Genomic DNA, 23,228 nt, shown 5'->3' with positions numbered 1-23,228 from the left:
CTATCTATTGACCTCCCATGTGTCCCCAAAAACGTTTCCTCCAAGAGTTTTACCTGTTTCCCACCACTGACCCAGTCCCTGTTTCCCCAAGCGCCCTGCTACCCTTCCTATGCCCCTGCCTTTCACCTCCCAGTTGTCACTGCCTCTGCCCATGCCGCTCCACCACCTGCCACTTCCACCCCTGTCACATCCACTGCTCATGCTGCCAAACCCAAGCCCAATCCCACTCCTCCCCTTCCCAGGCCAAGCCCACTCCCTCCACTTACAAGGCCAAGGCCAAGCCCAAACCCCCCCTTGCTAAGTCCCACCCAAGGGCAACCCCAAGCACCCCCTATCAAAGTCCACCCTTAAAAGATCCCCCCTCCAGGCCCAGAAGGAAGGACCCCCCTCCAAGCCCAAGGCCCCCCCATTCCCCTCTTACCCCTGAGGTTGCCTGCATTCCCCGTTGATGCCCCTGCCCTTTGGAGGCCTACACTTTGCAGTCAGGAGTCAAGTAGGGGCGTCAGCTTGTGCCCAGTGTGCTCAGGGCACCATGGATATTGGACTGGCCCTTGGGCCTGTATGTTCATTGTGTATTGCACACTTTTGCAAAATATTATATTTATGTGGCACTACACCGTTGGTGTTGTTCTTACTTACCTGATCCTGGCTTTCCTTAAACATGTATGTGTGATGGTTGTGGGTATTGGTGTGCATGTGTGTGTGTATGTGTGTGTGTGTGTGTGTGTGTTGGTATGGGTATTTGTTTGCATGTGTGTTGGCATGACTTTCCGTCTTGTGTGTGTGTGTGTGTGTGTGTACTAAAGTTGTTCCCTCCAGTGTGTGCTAGGCTTGTGTACTTCCGGTTGGTGTTGTGGTCACCATGCTAGTCCGGGAGTGCAGGGACAGGTAGAGGATTGGAAGTAGTTGCTATTCACGTGCCATTGCACCTATGGACGTGCATGTGTTCCTGAAGGTAGATGTTCCCTTTTATATTGTTTGTTTCCGCCAGGCTTTTGGTGGTGGTGGTTCGGGCCCGTAAATCCTGGCGGTGTGCAACCTCGTAGTATGGTCGTGGGATTCTGCCTGGCTGCCAGGCTAGAGATGGCTGTTGCCTGGCACGCCTGCCCTTCTGCTGTGGCGGGCCGAACAGTGACTTGGTTGTGTTCTGCAGGTACCTTCCCAGCACTTGTGATATGGCAGTCTTCACCCCCGGGCCCGCAGCGGTGCGGCCTCCAACTCCACTGCGGTGGTAGGCTGACCGCCAAACTCGTAATGAGGGCCCAAGTGTCTTATACACTTTCTTTTTCAATATACTCTGGAGTCTTAGACCTTTTTGAGCACAAAGAGCCACACACATGTGAAGTTCGATGACTTCCCTACTCTTACACTCACACTCTCACACTACACAAACTCCTTCAACAACTTCATTTGGAGTAAGCAAACTCCCTAAATCCTCACACATTCACCTGTGATTTGCATAAGCTGTGCAAGCACAAAACCTATTCCATTTACACTGTCACTAGAACGCTGAGAACATCCTCAAACAATCATTGGGAACCTCCAAGTTTCTGGGAAATTCATTCTATGTATTTAGAGATACATTTTCTCTCCACCTTGTATCATCAAATGTGAAAATCCAAACTTTCAGCAAATTATTTTCTCTTTAAGGGACTAACCCTGTACCAGGCCTTTCTGATGGGCTTTTAAGGAGACTAACCATTCTCTGCTACCATCACTATTTGCGTGTCTGATCTTATTTAGTTTCTTATCATTAGATTATAAGGGGACGCATTAGAGGTTCGATTGACCTTTTGACTGCGCTTAGAGTAGTCACCACCATAAGACCCAGTTCTAATACAAATCAATAGCAATAGTAATCAATAGATTAATAATCTTGGAAGTCAATAATTTCCAAGTACCATGACCCCTTGGCCATGTATAACCACACCTTTATGTAAAGGTTAGAATGTTTATTTCCCTATCTTAACAATGCTAATATCACGTAACGTAATCTTAAAATCAAATAATAAGCATAAAGAAACAAGGAGCAAGTCTTGGCAATAATGCATCCTGAGGGCCTCGCAGGAGTAGCAGGAGGACTAGATTCTGGTAGGTCAAATCTTAACTACTTTATCCCCCCACCCTACCTGCATGCCATCACAAACTCCTACCCTCACCCCCATCACTCCACCACCTCACATATACCCCACCATCACAACCCACCCATCCCAATACCAAGCCCTGCATGCAACAACAATGCATGGACACTCCTCACAGACCTGCATGGACACCCATCACCACAGCATGCCCAGTAGAGAGACTCACCCAGCCCACAAAATCACCACTCACACAAGGCCAAGCCGACGGGGAAATCACAATCATAGAGGGAAACACACCCATGCACAATATGGCCCATGCAGATACATTAACAATGCATTTGCATCCCAACAGGACCCATACTCAGTGTCACCGGAAAGGAGGTGCCAGCTACATCCAGTCCCTCCCCCCTGAAGAGGCCCACAGTGACAACAGCAGCTCTGCATGCTTGTATCAGGATGACCAACCTGGCCCATCAGGGACCTCTGGACAGTCGGGTACCCAGGCACAGTTCCAACCCAACACGGAGCCTCCCCCCTCAGGAAACACCAGCACAGCACCCACCCAGCGGGCCCTTGCCACTGTTTCCAGGACACGTCAATCAGCAGTGTGTCCACCACTACAGGGACCCCAGGCAACTCCACAAACACAGGACGATCAGGGACCTGGGGTCAGTGGCAGTGGGCACACGGTTCAGGAGACAGAGGCACAGGACAACAGGGAAGCTGGGAGGACTGCTGTGCGACTGGTGGAGGGAAGGCCCAGGGAACCCACTCTCCACGAGGCACTGTCTAATATCCTGGGAGCATACCACCATTCCCAGGAGACCATGGCCAGATACTGGCCAAGTTGCAGGAGGCCCAGCAGCTGCAGGAGGGACAGTACCTGGGGATCAGGGATGACCTAACAAAAAAATGCACCATCCTGGTCACCATTGCAGGGGTGCTGGCTGACATGGGCAAGACCACGAGGGAGGCAGTGGCACAATAACGGGCACCTGACACCAGCTAAACCGAGGAACAGCCTTCCACCTCCGCCTGCGCTAGTGGACAGGAGTACCTGCCGCTGGAACAACAGGCCACCAGCACCCCACCCCCTGCAGAAAGAGAACCACCCTGCAAACGGTTCCTGTGATCCAGGAAGAAGCCAGAGAACATTGCCAAGACCCCAGCCAGGAAATAGGACTCTCCTGATAGTCACCCTTCTGTCCCACTCTGTTACCCAGTCCACCTTCAACTGCCATTCTCCCCTTCCTATGCACCCTTGGACAATGCACATGTGATACCAAGAGAGTGGACTCTACCCTGGACTTTCCTCCACCATCACCCCAGCACCTTGCACATACCCCTATACTTATGAGCACCTAAATAAACACCCTTGAAAAAAATACCAATCTGGAGTAAGTCTAACGATTCACAAATGTATTAGTACAACAATATCAAAGCATTGCAACCTAAATGTATAGTGAAATATACTTCAGGATGACCTTTGGTGGGCAGCAGTACATATAGCAGGAGCCAGAATGGGGCACAGATATTTGAAAATAGAGATTACAAAGGGAACAGTCAGTGGCCATAGACATAGGGAAGGAGACTGCCTTGTACAATGTCAAACAGAAAACTGAAGAGTAAAGTGAAGTTACAGTGTCTTACCTGTGTGTCACTGGAAGTACTGCTGTATTATATTTGTTCTGATGTCCACATTTTCTACCTCTTCCTCCTCTTCCTCACTGTCCACAGGCTCCACTGCTGCCACAAGACCATCTCCAGGCACATCCTCCTGCAGAAAAGGCACCTGGCGTCTCAAGGCCAGGTTGTGCAACATGCAACAATGATCTGGCACACCTTCTTGAGTGAGTACTACAGGGATCAACCTGTCAGATGGAGGCACCGGCACCTGGCCTTCAGGAGGCCGAAGGTCCTTTCAATGATCCTCCTTCTACGCCCATGTGCCTCATTGTAACGTTCCTCTGCCCTTGTCCTGGCATTCCTCAATGGGGTCAGTAGCCATGAGAGGTTGGGGTAACCAGAGTCACCTGCAAATATTGTGGGACAACTGTTAGGCACACACTAACCCTTAGGGACAATCCCATACCCAGACACCAACATATACTGGGTGGGGACCTTTGGCTCACCTATTAGCCACACCCGGTGCCTCTGGAGTTGGCCCATCACATATGGGATGCTGCTCTTCCTCAAGATAAAGGCATCAGGCACAGAGCCAGGGTACTTGGCATTCACATGGGAGATGTACTGGTCTGCCAAACAAACCATCTACACATCCATAGAGTGATAGCTTTTTCTATTCCTGTAAACCTGTTCATTTCTCCGGGGGAGGGGGAACAAATGCCACATGTGTACCATCAATGGCACCAATGAGGTTGGGGATATGTCCCAGGGCATAAATGTCCGCCTTCACTGTGGCCAAATCCTCCGCCTGGGGGAACACAATGTAGCTGCGCATGTGTTTCAGCAGAGCAGACAACACTCTGGTCAACATGTTGGAGAACATTGGCTGAGACATCCCTGATGCCATGGCCACTGTTGTTTGGAAGGAACCACTTGCCAGGAAATGGAACACTGACAGGACCTGCACTAAAGGGGGGATTCCTGTGGGCTGGCGGATAGCTGAAATCAGATCTGGCTCCAATTGGGTACACAGATCTTGGATTATGGCACGATCAAGTCTGTAGGTTATGATAATGTGTCTGTCCTCCAATGTCGCCAGGTCCACCAGGGGTCTGTACACCGGAGGATGCAGCAATCTCATATTCTGCCTCAGCAGATGAAGCCTATGGAAGAGAACGGTGAGCAGAGTGTCATATTCCCACATCTATTGCACTAATGTTGATTTATTTACTTTACAGAAACATTATGTGAACTCGAGAGTCAGTTGATGTGCCAATGTCTGCTGTGACGCAGTTAGGTGCCATGGCCTGTGCCCCCTAAAATGGCGGCTGCCTGACCTGTGAGGAGGGACAAGTGTAAATGAGGTAACTGCGCTGGCGTTGTGCGCCGTCGCGGTAGGCAGTCGATGACCGCGGCGCAACGTCACATTGCATTATGTTTGGGCCCTATGGGTTCCAGGAGCCAATGGCGATGTATGCCGGTGGTGACGGTACGCACCGCCGCGGATGCGACCGCCATTTTCTATCTATTCAATCACTTGCTACCTGACCTTCAACAGGAGAGGACCTACACTACAAGTGCTGCTGTTTCTGGAAGCTACAATGTCTCATGTATCTGGGGAAAGGGCCCCTGCCTTCACTGCGGAGGAGTTGGAGAAACTGGTGGATGGGGTCCTACCCCAGTACACATTACTCTACGGTCCTCCAGACAAACAGGTGAGTACACTGTGAGCATGATGCATGGGCCATGAATGTAGGGAGTGCTGTGTGTGTAAGCCACATGTAGGGGGGGCTGAGGGGTCCTGGACAGAGTGCAGCATGTAAGGTGGTCAGTGTATGTGCATCAGGGGATGGGTGCGAACTGGTGGGCAATGTGTCTGACGTTCCGGACGGGTGAATAATTCTCTTTTCTGCTGTCTTTTCCTTCCAGGTCAGCGCCCACCAGAAAAAGGGTATTTTGCGTGCCATCACCACAGAGGTGCGGACCCTGGGGATCTTTCACAGGCAGAGCGCTCACTGCCGCAAGAGATGGGAGGACCTGCGCCACTGGTCAAAGAAGACGGCGGAGGCCCAGCTGGGGCTGGCCTCCCAACGATGAAGGGGTGCCCGTTGCACCATGACTCCCGCCGATGTTCCGCATCCTGGAGGTGGCCAATCCAGAGTTGGATGGGCGCTTGAGGGTATCACAGCAGCCTCAAGGGGGTGAGTACAGATTCTGAAAGCTGACTTTGCGCGCGTTAGGAAGTACCTGGGTGAGGGATGTAGGCTGTGGGTGCCCCTAGGCCAGGGCGATCATGGCAGGGTAAGTCCCTTGTTGGGCAGGCTCTGGATCACTCCTACCCCAATAGTGTAAGTGGCCATCTACTACTGGGCAGGGTCCTGTGGGTTTCTAGTGTGCAGATGCTGGCATTAGGCATTGTACCCCATGGGCTGGTGACTGTCTTAGGAAATGGTTGGGCATGGGCTAGTGCATAGGGCAGCTCCCTGTGTTTTGTGTACGCCAAAGGTAGTGGTGTTGCTGGCATTGACCAAGTGTATCCTCTGTCTCCCTCCCTCTTTTTGTTTTGTCACCCTGTCCTTGTGTGCATTAGCATCATCTGGCGGAGGAGCAGAGGCACCGGCGATGGAGGGAGTTGCATCCCACCTGGTCCTGGAGGCCGAAACCACCAAGGGAGAGGGCACCAGTGGGACGGAGGTTGAGGGGAGCACCACGACGGGGACAGGAGGGGAGACCACAGACAGTGACTCCTCCTCTGATGGAAGCTCCCTGCAGTGGCGGACACCTCTGTGCCCACCCCAACAACAGGTACAGCCGCCACCCCCCCTACCAGCACCTCCCTCCTAGCAGCCTCTCAGCGTGTTTCCCGTGCCCGCTCACCCAGGAGGGTGGGCATCTCCTTCGCCCCAGGCACCTCAGGCCCTGCCCCAGTCAGCCCTGCTGTCCTCAGTGAGGAGGCTATTGACCTCCTGAGAACCCTCTATGTTGGGCAGTCAACCATACTGAATGCCATACAGGGTGTAGAGAGGCATTTGCAACAAACAAATGCAAAGCTGGAGGGCATTCACTCTGGCGTGGCGGCCCAATAGAGAGCATTTCAGGCTCCAGCCTCATCACTGATGGCAGCCCTTGTCCCTGTGTCTAGCCTCCCCCCTCCAACATCCTCTACCCAGTCCGAATCCCCTCAACCCCAGTCTATCCCAAGAACACCTTCAGACCAGCATTCACCCAAATCACCACACAAAAGTGGCTCAGGCAAACATAAGCACTACACTTCATCTCACAGGCACTCACACAAGTGCCATACCCATGCAAACACACCAACATCCACTGCCTCCACTGTGTCCCCCTCCTCCTCATCGTCCACCTCCCTCCCAGTAGCGTCTCCACTCAGACCTGCATGCACTACATCTTCATCCACTACCTCCATCACCAGCACGCCCATCACAACACAACCCTCACGAGCAGTCACAACCCCCACAACCATGAACATGTCCCCTGTGTCTTCTCCCAGTGTGTCTGTCACCCCTCCTCCCAAAGTACACAAATGCAAGCACCCACCCACCTAACAGCCATCCACCTCACAACAGCATCCAGCCCATGCACCTTCACCCAAACTCAGCAGACAGACACCTCCTACAACCACTCCCTCTTCCTCCACTCCTAAACCCTCTCCATCTTCCCGTCCCAGTGTGTCTAAAAACCTTTCCTGGCAAACATTGACCTGTTCCCTAACCCTCCCCCCGTCCTTCCCCTTGGGCCAGGTTGTCCAGATCCCAGGCCAGCACCTCAGCCACCAAGTCGGCATCCGCTGTGGTACCTGCAACTCCCAGAGGATCAAAGGGGGCACCCCTTAGGCCAGGCAGTGTGCCACTGACCCCTGCAAAGGACTACACCATTCTACCACCTGCCAAGGTGAAGAAGGGGCCAGCATGCAGCAAGGCCAAGGAGCACGACCCACCCAGCAAGGCCTCCTCCAAAACTCCAGCTGCCACACCCAAGGTCCCAGCAGCATCTGCCAAGGTGAGGAAGGGGCAGAAAAGCCAAGGCAGGCACTTCAGGCCTCGGAGGCTTCAGGTGAGGGCATGGTGCCCACCATCAGAACCAACAGCCCCGCCACCTGTACCGCGGCCAGCACCGCGGCCAGCACCGCCACCTGCACCGCCATCTGCCCCGCCGCGGCCACCGCTACTGTCAGCAGCAGCATCCCCAGTGGGCAGCCGCCCGAGGCTGCAGGAGACAGGCTGGTGCCTCCCTCCACCACTGGCAGCACCACCACCAGCATCCCCGCCGCAAGCACTGCCACCTGCACCGCTGACAGTAGGGCCACTACCAGCAGCAGCAGCCCCAGTGTGCGTCTGTCCGAGGCTGCAGGAGATGGCCTGAAGCCTCCCACCACCACTGGAAGCACCCCACCAGCACCGGCACTACCACCAGTTTGCAGCCTTAGTCGCTGCAGGATGCAGTCTGGGCCTGCCTCCATGGAGTATCATGCTACCTCGTCCATGCAAATATCGTGCCTCAGACACCCAGGTGAGGGAATGTGCACTGCCAGACCCCAAGTGCTGCATCACTGGGAACAGAGCCCCCTCCAGAACCAGTGGAGAACTGCATCCACTCACCCTATCCTTGGCAGAATGAAGCAGACTGGGCACAAGGCCCCCTCCAGAACCAGTGGTGAACTGCATCCACTCACCCTATCCTTGGCAGGATGAAGCAGACTGGGCCTAAGGCCCCCTCCAGAACCAGTGGAGAACTGCATCACTCACCCTAACCTTGGCAGGATGAAGCACACTGGGCACAAGGCCCCCTCCAGAACCAGTGGAGAACTGCTTCCACTCACCCTATCCTTGGCAGGATGAAGCACACTGGGCACAAGACCACCTCCAGAACCAGTGGAGAACTCCATCCACTCACCCCCTCCTTGGCAGGATGATACAGACTGGGCACAAGGCTCCCTCCAGAACCAGTGGAGAACTCCATCCACTCACCCCCTCCTTGGCAGGATGATACAGACTGGGCACACGGCTCCCTCCAGAACCAGTGGAGATGCCATCCACTTGGGAGACTTGAGAGACGGTGGGTTTGCACTCCCCAGGACAAAGCAGTGGGCAACCCACCCACTTGAGAGACTTGAGAGACTGTGGCTTTGCACTCCTCAGGACCAAGCAGTAGGCAACCCACCCACTTGAGAGACTTGAGAGAGTGTGGCTTGGCACTCCCCAGGACCAAGCAGTGGGCAAACCACCCACTTGAGAGACTTTAGAGACTGAGGCTTTGCACTCCCCAGGATCAAGCAGTGGGCATGGAGCCCCCTCGAGTAGCAGTGGCATTATTCCATCTTCCCGCTGAGGTGCCCCCCTTCCCTGTCCCCCTGAGGTGCCTGTGTGTTTTCGACCTGATGCCCCTGCAGTGTTCTCTCCGTCTTGAGGCAGGAGTCAAGTGTGGGCTTGGCCCATGATTTTTGGCCCAGTGGGCCACGGACTTTTGCAAAGGACAATGTACGGCCTTCTGTACATATTGTAAATATTTGTATATACTGTTTTTCTATTCGTTAAGTATATCTACCTATGTAAAAAATATCACTAATTTGACTCAATTCCTTTTGTCCTTGCGTTCTTCCAGGGGGTAACGGGGTGTAAATGTACTGTTGTTGCATGTGTTTGTGTGTATGGTGTTGTGGTTGAGGGTGGGGGTGGGGGTGTTGCGTGTTGCGTGCCACTCTCTTTTTCCTCCCCCCTCCCCTGTGTACTAAGTGCAGTACTCACCGTGGTCGTCGCCGCCGCCTTTGAAATTCCTTGTGTATGAGGAGGTAGACTAGCATCGGCAGGACCTGCAGCTCGGGCTCCATTGCGTCCTGGTTCTTCGTTGGGTGTCGAGCGGTGAGTGGTTTCCCTTCCAAAGACTGTTTCTGCCGTGCTTTTGATGGCGTTGGTACCACCCCGGAAAATCTGGCGGATTGGCGGGTTGAATTGGGGTGGGCGGTACATTGTCTTCTGCCTGTCTGTTGCCGGTGACCGCCGCGGTGTTTGTTGCTACCGCCATGGCGGTCAGAGTGTTAAAGTGGCTGAGTGGCTGTCTGTGTTGGCAGTTTCCGCCGTCGGAGTGATCCCATTTTTTTTACTGCTGGCCTGTTGGTGGTATTACCGCCCCTTTCACACCGACCGCCAGGGTTGTAATGAGGGCCACTATGTTTTACAATGTATTCATAGCTAGTACAACATATTCTAGCAAGCAGTTCTCATGGGAAATAATTTCAACTGCTATCATTTGGTCTACGCAATGGAAAATTACAATTTAAATCTCTAAGCAGCCATTTTATGATTTGTCTAAGCAATGTAACTTGACATGAGGCCGAACAACTAGGCCCAAGACCTCGCTAAATGACTAAAGCTATGATTACTAAAGCAAATACAAAATACATGACCATTAATATGACATACTACTACACTAATCCAAACATGAGCATGACATTTTACATTAATAAGTACACTTCGTGATTATTGATGGTCAATCAAGTAGGCACATTTTCAGACTTGTGTATTATTTCCTCTGTTAACTTGTTCTCTATGCCGATTTAACATTCAAAATATGTAAATATACCATTAGTAAAATGTCAGCGTTAACAGTACTTGCCAGTTAACTAGTTAGAAGTTCACCAGCCTGAGTACTGAGATGATACTTACTGCCTATTTTGTGTAATGCAGCTAAGACTGACAACTTGTGCCACTGTTCACTCTGACCCCAAGCACAACATGCTGGGCGCAGAGCTTTAATCATCACCTTTCAAGAGAAAAAAGAAGCCAAACATCCCTTGTGCATTCCACTGACAGCAGCAGGGAAGACCAGAAATATCTTCAGGAACTAATGCCCATGCTGAGCAGATTGCCAAATGTGGTCTTCCCTCTCCCTTGAGAATAGCATCTTGCTTTTTATGTACACTGAGATATCATGGACCTTGACACCCCCACCCCCACTTTGGTTGCCCTAAGTCCCAACAACTCAGCCATGAAGGACTAATCAAATCCTTCATACTGCATCCCTTTGGGATTCATCACACTGCTGTAGATACCAGTGGTTTAGGACCAGTGGCGGTTTCCCCACATGGGTGCTGGGGCTCTGCCCCCTTTATTCTGTTCTGCAAAACAGATTTTTCTTTACTGAAGAAAAAATTTTTAAATCTACTTTATCGGTTCTGAAACAAAAGGTGTGCTTTAGGGCAGTGCTTGAAATAACTCACTGTCAGTCGAACACTGATCTAGCAGGCCTCTCCTGCACCTTCGCAGCTGTCTCAGTGAGGCTTGCATCGAATACTATTTGCCGGCTGATAAGTTCACAGCCCTGTAGGCTGTGAGGTCATCAGCTTGGCAAAATCATTGCCTCCTGCGCTAAGCTCCACCCCCTGATGACATGAGTGGAAAGTTTGTCCCTGGGCGTTTTTGACTGAAGCCCTGCAGCTCTAGGGGCATCGTGTCCATCAGGCACTGAAGCAAAGCCACCCGCCCTTTTCCTGTTTGTCACAGGGTGCCTGGATCACAAGCCTTACTAACCCCTCCCAAACCTGTGACCAGTTGTGAGGGGGTGGGGTTAGAGGCCGAAGGCAGCAAGTCGAGCCCTGGAATCTGTGCAGTTTGCGAGTTTTGAAGACAAACTGTTGAGGTTCCTGTGTCACTGCACGTCGCTGAGAGGAGGTACACTGAAAAAGGTTTGTCTAATGATCCTTTTCATACCCGAGCGAGCCCAGAGATGGGAAGATAAAAGGGCAATACAGATTTATTTTGCACATCAAGCGAGCCCCAAAGCAGGAGGACTTCATCTTTTTATTTATTCCCTGGCACTGGTTATTTTCACCAGAAAAGTGTGAATATGTGGCTAGTTATCCCCACGATCTCTCTGAATACAGAGCAGCTAGTCCAGCACGGCTCAGAATTTCCAGACAGGCTCATCCGACGCCTCGTCAGGGGTAGTAAGCGCTATACAAATACAATTTATTATCCTCCTGTGTCAGTAGACAGGATGCTCTGGCACAATTATATCAGCAGCGTCTGGCATGTACTTTCAGTTTGGAGCGCCCATATATGCGCATTCCATTATGTGCTGAGTATTTTCTCCTCTCCCATGGTCGTGTATGCTGGCATTTATTTCCTGTTTCCACCATTCCGCCAGTGAAATAGATTTCAATAATTAGAAAAAAACACCATCCCACAAGAGAAGGGTTTTAATTGAGTGCCTACAGAATGACCTGAAACCTTTTGACTGCTGTATCTTTATGCTTGTCTTAAAGTCAATATATGTGGGCCCATCAAGCATTTCTATTGCATTTTAAAAGATTAATGGCACTGCCCTGATGAAATGTTCAATGGCTGTGTGTGTTTTCGAATTACATGATTTGTAATTCTTTCACCACATCGCTTTAAAGAGCCAATTAGATGAACTGGGCTAAACAAGTCACATATGCGAGCAAAATGTTGTTTCCTTTGGGAATAATTTTAAAAGGGCTAGCTATATTACACTTTTTTGTCCTGTTGATCTGTCTGACCCATGGGAGATGTCATAAAAGTACCCAGCACCAAGCACGTGCAGGGAGGCCTGTACAGGACTATTCTGGTACCACTGGTGCTGACTAAAATCAACAATTTAAATAACCCAAAAAAATAGAAGAGGTCAAAGATGCTTGGTGCTGGGTACTTTTATGATTTGCGCAAACTTTACAGCCTGCATGCATCCTTAGCCTATGCTTACTCATGCTTGATAACTAATGGAAAATGTATGGCTTCATTTTACGCCCCACCATTTTCAAATCTTAGCAGCCGCCACTGTTTAGAACTGACCACAAGAATGTTGGAATGACCAGGACACTAACCCGCCAGCCAAACTCTCACCATTTACCACCCAGAAACAGCTCGAGAGTGCCTTCTCACCGCCTATGCCAAAGTCTCCCAGTTGCATCAGAAACTGATGCACAAATCTGAATCCCTCCTCGAAGACAGTAAGACTGCAAAACTCTGGAAGAGAACGTTCTGACTTTTTCGTGCAGAACCAGTCTTTATCTTGAATTTAACTTAGGCATTATGTTGAATATGAAATTCTGTAAGGACAAAAAAAGACATTTTTCTACCACATTCAGTCTTTAGCTATGAATGAAATGTATCTCATTCAAGAGTTATAACAGTGCCTGGCCACTGTATTTATTGCACACCATTGGAGATGTGTCTGTCCCCGAGCAATACACCCCACACCACCCTTCAGGTGCTCGCCTTTGCTGCTCTGTGGGAGTCAAATTCTAAAAGAGAGATTTTCAAAATCAGAGTGCTTGCATTAGTAACTAGTTTCAGGGACAAGAGGCATTCTTTGTTCCAAAGATTTGGCAGTTGTCTTTGAATTCCTTAGGACCCAGAAAGGTGCCATGACATAAGGCATGATTCTCCAATAATTTATTTTCGTTTCCAATCCAGCTCAAGAGATTGTATCATAGTTGCTATTTTCCGAGCATTTTCAGCCATACAAATGATAGGAAGCACTTAATTGATATGATTTTCACTATTTAATTAAATTGATTCACTGTTCAACGTAAGTCCTCTAGGTATGGCCTATAGTAATTCATCATTAATCTTCAGTGAAAATCACATTGCAATCCGAGTTTCTAGCCCTTATAGAAAGATCCACTGATTCAATTCGGAAAAGTGAGCATCACAGAAAGGCAAGAAAGACTCTTAGGGCTTGAGGTACAAAGGTAGAAAGCCTGCGATTAAGTAAATTACAGGCTTCGCGATCACAGTATACCTTTCTACAATGTACTAACAAAAGCCCTTTTGTGCGTCAGAAAAGTTATTGTGAATCATAAAAGAGCTTTGGCAACCCTTTCTGAATTGCAAGTAGGCAAGGTGTGAAAGAGGCCTTTGCAAGTTACAAAAGTATGTAACAATGGTTTTAGACCACAGTTGCAAATGCAAACCATTGATCAGTTGCCCACTTCTGAGTCAGAGTGGTAAATAATTAACAAAAGGAAAGCTGCTCCCAAGAGATAGCTTCCCTGTTGGGAATCACCGAAGCCGTCAGGGAGAACAGAGAGTGGTTTAGGGAAAACTTCATGCCCCCGCCACCACACGCACCCCGCCCTCCCCCCAAAACAATGTTTTCCCTACGTAAAAAAACATTTTTTTAAAGCAACCATCTTTGTTTTCAGGGGCACTGACTGTGGTAAGATATATTTTCAAGTAGTGAATGATAAAACATGGAGGGAGGTCTGCATTTCCTGACAGGCCTCCACCCATGCATTTGCAGCCATTCGTATTGGGTCACAAATTAAATTCTGCCACATTACTAGTAAAGCAAAAGATTTTGAGAATATCCATTTTGTGATGGGTGCAAATTTTAATTGTATTAAACACATGTGGCCAAGTGGCATTACTTACAAGCAGAAAGACCAAAGTAGGAATTAGTATGACAACGATCTCTTTGCAATTTACTTCAAATCCAGAGAACAGACCCCTGATTCATGAAATACACTTGGAGCTACCTTAAACCTATCCTCATTAAGTGAGGGTAAGTAAAGTAAAGTCTTCATCAAAACAAATATAGATGCAAAAATAATGTTATAATTGTTGAAAAACTGCAAAGTGCTCAGCCTGATTGGACTTCAAGGTTATGTCTGGAATGCAGACACTTACTGACAAGGCGGTCACAACCTCCAAAGAAATTACTATACATGTACTGCCAGACTTCTGGACAATGTTTCATAATGCTTATCATTTTTAGGCCCTTATTACAACCCTGGCAGTCAGTGATAAAGCAGCGATAAAACCGCCAACAGACCAGCGGTAAAACAAATGGAATCATGACCACGTCGGAAACCGCCAACAGATGCAGCCACTTTAACACACCGACCGCCATGGCGGTAGCAACAAAGACCACGGCAGTAACCGCCAACAGCCAGGGGGAAAACAATGTACCGCCCACTGCATTACAACCCGCCCATTCGCCACCTTTCTGGGATGGTACCAATGCCATCAAAAGCACCGCAGAAACAGAACACAGAAGGGAAATGACTCACCTCTCGACACTCAAGAAAGAACCAGTACGCCATGGAGTCCGAGCTGCAGGTGCTCCCCATGCTGGTGCATCTTCTCAAACACCAGGAACATGAACGCCGGTGACAACGACCATGGTGATTACTGCACCTAGCACAAAGGGGAGGGGGGAGGAAAAAGAGAGTGACACACCCACGCAACACGCAACACCCCCACCCTCACCCCCAATACTACACACACAAACACATGCAACAACATTACATATACACCCTGTAACTCTCTGGAATAACACAAGGACAAAAAGAATGGAGTAAAATGAGTGTAATATTAGTAATTTTAAGAAATACGTTCATAAAGAAAAAACAGTATGTACAATATATACAATATGTACAAAAGGAGGGACAATGCCCACTCCAAAATTGCCCGTGGCTCACTGGGCCAAAACACATAGGACAAGGCCACACTTGACTCCTGCTTCAATACGGAGAGAACACTGCAGGGGCATCAGGTCGAAAACACACAGGCACCTTAGGGGGACAGCCAGAAGATGGTACAACACCACTGCTCCTGGAGGGGGCTCCATGCCCACTGCTTGGTCTTGGGGAGTGCAAAGCTACAGTCTCTCAAGTGGGTGGTTTTCCCACTGCTGGGTCTTGGGGAATGCAAGGCCACAGTGTCTCAAGTGGTTAGTATGCCCACTGCTTGGTCCTGGGGAGTGCAAGGCCACAGTCTCTATAGTGGGTAGTTTGCCCACTGCTTGGTCGTGGGGAGTGCAAAGCCACAGTCTCTCAAGTGGGTGGTTTGCCCACTGCTTGGTCCTGAGGAGTGCAAGTCCACAGTCTCTCAAGTGGGTGGTTTGTCCACTGCCTGGTCCTGGGGAGTGCAAAGGCACAGTCTCTCTAGTGGATGGCTTCTTCCACTGGCTCTGGAGGGGGCCTTGTGCCCAGTCTGCTTCATCCTGGCAAGGAGGGGCTGAGTGGATGCTTTCTTCCACTGGTTTCTGGAGGGGGTATTGCGCCCTGTGATGCAGATGTTTTGGAGTGCAAGGTCACAGTCTTTCACCTGGGTGTCACAACGACAGCTTTTGCAGGGGCCAGGACGCACTACAGCCCATGTAGTCACCACTACACACTGCTCTCCGGCGGTGACGGCTGCTCAGTGTATGGCGGTTGCGCTGCAGGTGGCGGTGCTGCCAGTGGTGGTGGTAGCTTCCAGGCCTTCACCTGCAGCCTCAGACGGCTGCTCACTGGGGCTGCTGCTGCTGGCAGCGGTACAGGTGGCAGTGCAGGCAATGGTGGTGGTAGCCTCCAGGCCTTCACCTTCAGCCTCGGACGGCTGCCCACTGGGGCTGCTGCTGCTGGTAGTGGTGCTGCTGGCAGCGTTGCAGGTGGCGGTGCAGGCGGTGGTGGTAGCCTCAGGCCTTCACCTGCAGCCTCGGACGGCTGCTCACTGGGGCTGCTGCTGCTACCAGCGCTGCTGCTGGCAGCGGTGCAGGTGGCAGTGCAGGCAATGGTGGTGGTAGCCTCCAGGCCTTCACCTGCAGCCTCGGACGGCTGCCCACTGGGGCTGCTGCTGCTGGTAGTGGTGCTGCTGGCAGCGTTGCAGGTGGCGGTGCAGGCAGTGGTGGTAGCCTCCAGGCCTTCACCTTCAGCCTCGGACGGCTGAAGTGCCATGGCTGGTGTTCTGTGCCCCTTCCTGCCATTGGCAGATGGAGGTACCTCCTTGCTTCTGCCAGCTGGAGTCTTTGACTTGGCCTTGCTGGCTGGTTGTGCCTCCTTCCCCTTGTCTGGCTGCTGTCCCCTTCTTGCCCTTGCCAGGTGGCGGACCCTTCTTGTCCTTGGCAGGTGGTGCTGGCACACTGGCTGGGCTGACGGGTGCCTCCTTGGAGCCTCTCACAGCTGCAGAAACCACAGTGGCCGTGGATTGGGTGGCTGAGGTGCTGGGCTGGGTTCTGGCCACCCTGGCCTGAGGTGAAGGACGGGGAGGGGTAGGGTATAGTTCAAGGGTGGCTAGGAAAAGCTTCTTAGGGACACTGGGGCAGGAAGAGGGTGAAGGTTTGGGAGTGGAGGAAGAGGGAGTGGTTGTAGGAGGTGTCAGTCTGTTGTGTTTGAGTGCAGGTGCATGGGCTGGATGCTGTTGTGAGGTGGATGGCTGTTGGGTGTGTGTGTGTGCTTGCGTTTGTGTACTTTGGGAGGAGGGGTCACAGACACAGTGGGAGAGAACACAGGGGATGTATGCATGGATGTGGGGTTGGTGACTGCCAGTGTGGGGTGTGTAGTGATAGGCATGCTGGTGATGGAGGTAGTGGATGAGGATGTAGTGCATGCAGGTGTGAGTGGAGATGCTATTGGGAGGGAGGTGGACGATGAGGAGGAGGGGGACACAGTGGATGCAGTTGATTTTGGTGTGTCTGCATGGGGATGGTGCTTGTGTGAGTACCTGTAAGATTAAGTGTGGTGCTTATGTTTGCCTGAGCCAATTCTGTGTGTTTATTTGGGTGATTGCTGGTCTGAAGGTGTGCTTGGGATAGGCTGGGTTTTAGGGCATTGGGACTGGGTAGAGAAAGTTGGAGGGGGAAGGCTGGACACAGGGACAATGGCTGCTATCAGTGCGGAGGCCAGAGCCTGGAATGCTCTCTATTGGGCCACCACGCCAGAGTGAATGCCCTCCAGGTATGCATTTGTTTGTTGCAAATGCCCTGCTACACCCTGGATGGCATTCAGTATGGTTGACTGCCCAACAGAGAGGGATCTCAGGAGGTCAATAGCCTCCTCACTGAGGGCAGCAGGGCTGACTGGGGCAGGGCCTGAGGTGCCTGGGGCGAAGGAGATGCCCACCCTCCTGGGTGAGCGAGCATGGGAAACACCCTGAGGGGCTGCTTGGAGGGCGGTGCTGGTACGGAGGGTGGTGGCTGTACCTGTTGTTGGGGTGGGCACATAGGTGTCCACCACTACCAGGGAGCTTCCATCAGAGGAGGAGTTGATGTCGGTAGTGTCTCCTCCTTTCTCTGTCGTGGTGCTCCCCTCGCCCTCTGTTCCACTGGTGCCCTCACAGTCAGTGGACTCGGCCTCCAGGCCCATGTGGGATGCAGCTCCCTCCGTTGCCTCTGCTCCTCCGCCAGATGATGCCAATGCACACAAGGACAGGGTGACAAAACAAGAAGGGGGGAGAGACAGAGGATACACTTGGTCAATGCCAGCAACAACACTACCGTTGGCGTACACAACACACAGAGAAGAGCTCTATGTACTAGGCCATGCACTACCAGTTACAATGCTAGTCACCAGCCCATGGGGTACAATGCCTAACGTCATTATCTGCACACCTGAAACCTACAGGACCCTGCCCAGTAGTAGATGACCACTAACTCTATTGGGGTTGGAGTGCATCTGATCTTGCCCATTATTGAACATACCCTGCCATGTTCGCCCTGGCCTAGGGGCACCCACAGCCCACATCCCCCACCCAGGTAAAACCTTAACGTGCACAAAGTCATGATTCTGATTCTGTACTCACCCCCTTGTGGCTGCTGTGATGCCTTCAAGTGCCCATCCAACTCGCGGAACATCAGGGGGGTCAGGGTATGACGGGCACCCCTTCCTCATTGGGAGGCCAGCCCCAGCTGGGCCTCCGCTGGCTTCCTTGCCCAGCGGCGCAGGTCCTCCCACTGTTTGTGGCAGTGGCTGCTCCGCCTGTCAAAGACCCCAAGGGTCCGCACCTCCTTCGCGATGGCACGCCAAATACCCTTTTTCTGACGGGCGCTGACCTGCAGAAAAAATACAGCAGAAAAGGGATTAGTCATACCGCCCGGACTTTCTAACTCATGGCCCACCATCTCCTTCCCATCCCCTTACGCGCACACATTCCTCACCATGCATGCAGCACTCCGACCAGGACCCCTCAGACCCACCCCTACATGGGTCTTACACACACAGCAATCCATACATTCATGGTCCACGCATCAACTCCCAGGATGTTAGTGAGTGCCTTGTGGAAAGTCGGTTCCATGGGCCTATCCTTCCCCTGTCACACAGCACTCCTCTCAGCTTCCCTGTTGTCCTGTGTCTGTGTCTCCTGAACCGTGTGCCCACTGCCACTAACCCCAGGTCCCTGATCATCCTGTGTTTGTGGGGTTGCCTGGGTTCCCTGTTGTGGTGGACACACTGATGATTGATGTGTCCTGGGGACAGTGGTACAGGCCCTCTGGGTGGGGGCTGTGGTGGTGTTTCCTGAGGGGGAGGCTCTGTTGTGGTTTGGGACTGTGGCTGAGTCACCCACTGTCCAGAGGTCGCTGATGGGCCAGGTTGGTCATCGTGATCCAGGCGTGCGGAGCTGCTGTCATCACTGAGGGCCTCTTCAGGGGGGACTGGATGTGGTTGGCACCTCCTCTCTGGTGACGTTGAGTGGGGGTCCTGTGGGGATGTGAATGCAGTGTTAATGTATCTGTGTGTGCCATCTTGTGCATGGATATGTTTCCCTCTACGGTTGTTATTATCTAGGCAGCTTTGGGTTGGGTTAGTTGTGCTTGGTTTGGCAAAGTGATTGTCATTAGTGTGCATGCTGTGGTGATGGGTGTCCATGATGAAGGTCTGTGATGGGGGTCCATGCTTTGATGTTGCATGCAGGGTATGGTATTGGGATGGGTGGGTTGTGATGATGGGGTATATGTCAGGTGGTGGGGTGATGAGAGTAGGGGTTGTTGTTTGTGATGGCATGCAGGTAGGGTGGGGGATAAAGTAGTAGAGATTTGACTTACCAGAGTCCAGACATCCTGCTACTCCTGCTAGGCCCTCAGGATGCATGCTTGCCAAGCCTTGCTCCTCCCATGTTGTTAGTTGTGGGTGAGGAAGTGGAGATCTACAGCCAGCCCTCTGTACAGCTACCTGGTGTCTTGCAACCACAGAACACACCTTCCTCCGTAGGTCGTTCCACCTCTTCCTAATGTCATCTCTTGTTCTTGGGTGCTGTCCCACGGCGTTGACCCTGTCTACGACCCTCCGACATAGCTCCATCTTCCTAGCAATGGACGTCTGCTTCACCTATGATCCGAATAGCTGTGGCTCTACCCAGAAGAATTCCTCCACCATGACCCTTTGCTTCTCCTCTGTGAACCTGGGGTGTCTTTGTGGTGCCATGGGTGTAGTGTGAGTGGTGTGTGTGAGGGTGTGTGGGGTGATGTGTTGGGGTGTGTACTGTGAGGTGCGTGGTTGGTGTATGGGTGATGGTGTTCTGAGGCTCAGATTCAGTGGGTGCTCCTGGCTTGTCTCCCTCTCAGTTGGCAATATTTTATTTTCGTTGTAAGGGGTGCAGGGTATTGTGTGTTTTATATTGGATTGGGTGTGTGGGTGTGGTGTGTGTATGTGTGTCAGATGTGTGTAGTTTGAATTGTCCAATGTGGTGTAGTTTTGTTAGTGTGTGTGTATTTTGAGCGCGGCGGTGTGTACCACCAATGGATTACTGAAGTTAAATGTCCGCCACAGTGAGTCGTGGGTCATGATGCTGTGGGCGTATTTCTGTTGGCGTAACAGTGTGGGTTTTGTTACCACCACTTTATCACTGACCTTTGGTCTGGCGAACTTGTGTGGGTGTCTGTATAGTGGCGGATTTCTCTGTGTGGGTCATAATACTCGTAGCGGTATACCGCCGCGGTCATGGTATGTTGGCGCCCGTCAGCATGGCAGTAAGCGGCATTTAACGCCAATGTTGTAATGAGGGCCTTAGTCTACCTTTCTTTTCGAGCTCCCAAACCCCCGACTAGCGGCATTTTCCAACATGACGTTGTCCCACTCCAACGTCTTTATCTTAGGGAATTTTAATCTATGGGCTAAAGAGGACCCCTCCCTTCCTGTTAAGGAACTGTTGAGATCATGTGAGGTATTAGGCCTTCAACAACCGGTGTGCAGCCCTACCCACCAGGCAGGGCACATTCTGAATTTTATCTTTGCTTAAGATTACCTGATCTCAGTAAATGAGATCCTGCTACTATGGTGGACTGATCAAGCCCTGATCTCTTTCCAGATGAGGAGAAATGAGCCACGTCTCCCCAAACCAGCCCCCTTGCCAACAAGAAGGGCATGGCACAAACTGAGGAGGATAGCCGAGGTGCCCCTTTTTGACCCTCCATCACTGAACTCTGTAGAGGTTAACTGCTTTATGTATAGCAGGGGATTCTTGAAACGTTGTATAAAATAATCCTGGTCATTAGCTCTAAGCTTCGGCGCAGACTCTCTGCACCCTAATGTAATGATTCCTTAAAAAAGCTTCAATTAGCATGCAAGAGGCTGAAAAGGAAATGGTGAAGATTACCTTGAAGTCTACAAGAAGTGCATAAAGACCTCCCTAGACAATTACAGAAGAGAGGTCAGTAAAACTAAAGCAGAATATTTTGCTAATGAAATTCTGGCAGCCTCAAATGGCACAAAAAGGTTTTTCGAGATCGTTCAGGAATTATCAAACCCCGACTGCATTAAAAAGACAGTCACTCCTTCACAGGAGTTGTGTGATAAACTGGCAGATTTCTTTGATGAAAAGATTAGCAAAATATTGGAAGATAACGGTACCGCCACTCAAACTACGTCCAACATTGTCCATAAATTTCAGTGGTACCGGAAGGCGAGGCTAATAGGTTCGAACTTTTTGAACCTATCACAATGGAGCGTTTTTGATTTATTGTAAGATCTACCACCTGTGGATCACCACTAGATCCTCTTCCCTCCAGGTTATGGAAAGAGCTGGAAGATGATTTGGCTCCTCTAACTCTGCAATCATTGCTTGGAGTCAGGGATTGCACCATCTGTCTGGAAGAAGGCAATAGTTACTCCTTTTTGTAAAGAAACCTTCAGTGGATCCATTGGTGCTGAGTAACTATAGACCCATATCGCTCCTTCCTTTTCCTGTGAAAATTTTAGAGCGATATGTGAGTGGAAAGTTATCGCACTTCCTAGAGACTCACTCCCTCCTGGAAGTCTAACAGTTTGGGTTGCTACCGGGACACAGGACCGAGTCGGCTCTAGTCACTGCACTTGTTGAGCTCCGTATGAGGTTGGATGGAGGTCACTCTACAGTCTTGATTATGCTTTACTTGTCAGCTGCCTTCGACACAGTCAGCCATTCAATCTTCCTGGCTAAATTAGCGGCAATTGGAGTAGGGGACCTAGTGCTGAAATGGATAGAATCATATCTGGTGGATCGGAGTGAGGCCATTGCTCTACTGCCTTACAAATCCGAATATAAGCACCTGCGTCAGGGAGTCCCGTAGGGATCGGCACTCATCCCTGTGCTGTTCAATGTCTATTTCAAGCCCCTTAAAACACTCCTAAAGGAATATGGCTTGAAGTTGGTAAATTATATAGACGATGCACAACTGATACTGTCCCTTACTAACAGTCAAGATGAGACACTCAGGCCTTTCAAAGAGCCACATGAGAAATCCGTGAGTGCATGAATATTAACTCCTTGAAAGTAAACGTACAACACAGAGATTCTATGCTGTTCAACTGGCAGGATCCCCATGACTCTTCCTCAAAACTTCTGGAACCTCTCAATAGAGGATCCCTAGCCATTTGATATCGTTTGTAATCTCGGGGTTGAATATGACAAAAAAGTGTCCCTGGAAAGCCACGTGACAAAAGTAGCAGTCACATACTTTGCATTACTGTGTGGGCAAAGGAAAGTGCTCCCGCTGCTGCCTTCATACTCCAAATCCTTTGTAGAACACTAGACTACTGCAATGCTTTACTACTTGGAGCAACTGACTATTTGATTAAGTATCTGTAGAGTGTGTAAATTGAGCGGCAAAGTTAGCGGACGCCTTGAAGGAACTTCACTGGCTTCCTATAAAGCAAAGGGTCACATTCAAAGTCATGTGCATTGTGTTTAAGGCCTTGCAGCAGACAGGTCCAATGCCACTGCAACACAGATTTAAAAGATACATCCCGGTAAGACACCTCCTCACTAGTGCAGCAAACCATGTCTGCACCTATATCTACCAAAGGTCAAGACAAGGTTGCCCGGCCTTCTTAGTCAAGGCAGTTCAGATGCAGAATGAGCTACCTCACTCACTAAGGGCATCAACGGAGGTTCTACAATTCAGAAAGGCCTTGACGACGTGGCTCTTTCTGAAGTAACGTGGCCATGGCCGCATACTGTGCATGTGCATCTCTCTCAAAAAGTCAGTTTTCCATGTCCCCTAGTGCCAGGACACTAGTTTGGTGACAGGCCCACTCTAAAAATGCTATAAATAAATCAACATCAAAATAGAACATTACTTTGCTAACTCAGCTATAACGTTTTGCATTCCTCACTATTGGCAGTTATCACTATTCGCCACTGGCCTTACTGGAATACAATGGCCTTGAAAAAGTCATATTGACAAAACACGTGTCACCTGTCTCAATACCCACCGCAGCTATCTTTCACATCTACCACATTGCCACGTGGCTTTTTTTTAGACTGATGTTTTCTTATGACAACAGTCCAAATATATATGCCTTAT

The sequence above is a fragment of the Pleurodeles waltl genome, chromosome 5 (genome assembly GCF_031143425.1).
Source record: "Pleurodeles waltl isolate 20211129_DDA chromosome 5, aPleWal1.hap1.20221129, whole genome shotgun sequence".
NCBI classification, from domain to species: Eukaryota; Metazoa; Chordata; class Amphibia; order Caudata; family Salamandridae; genus Pleurodeles; species Pleurodeles waltl.
This window is presented reverse-complemented; position numbering follows the sequence as displayed.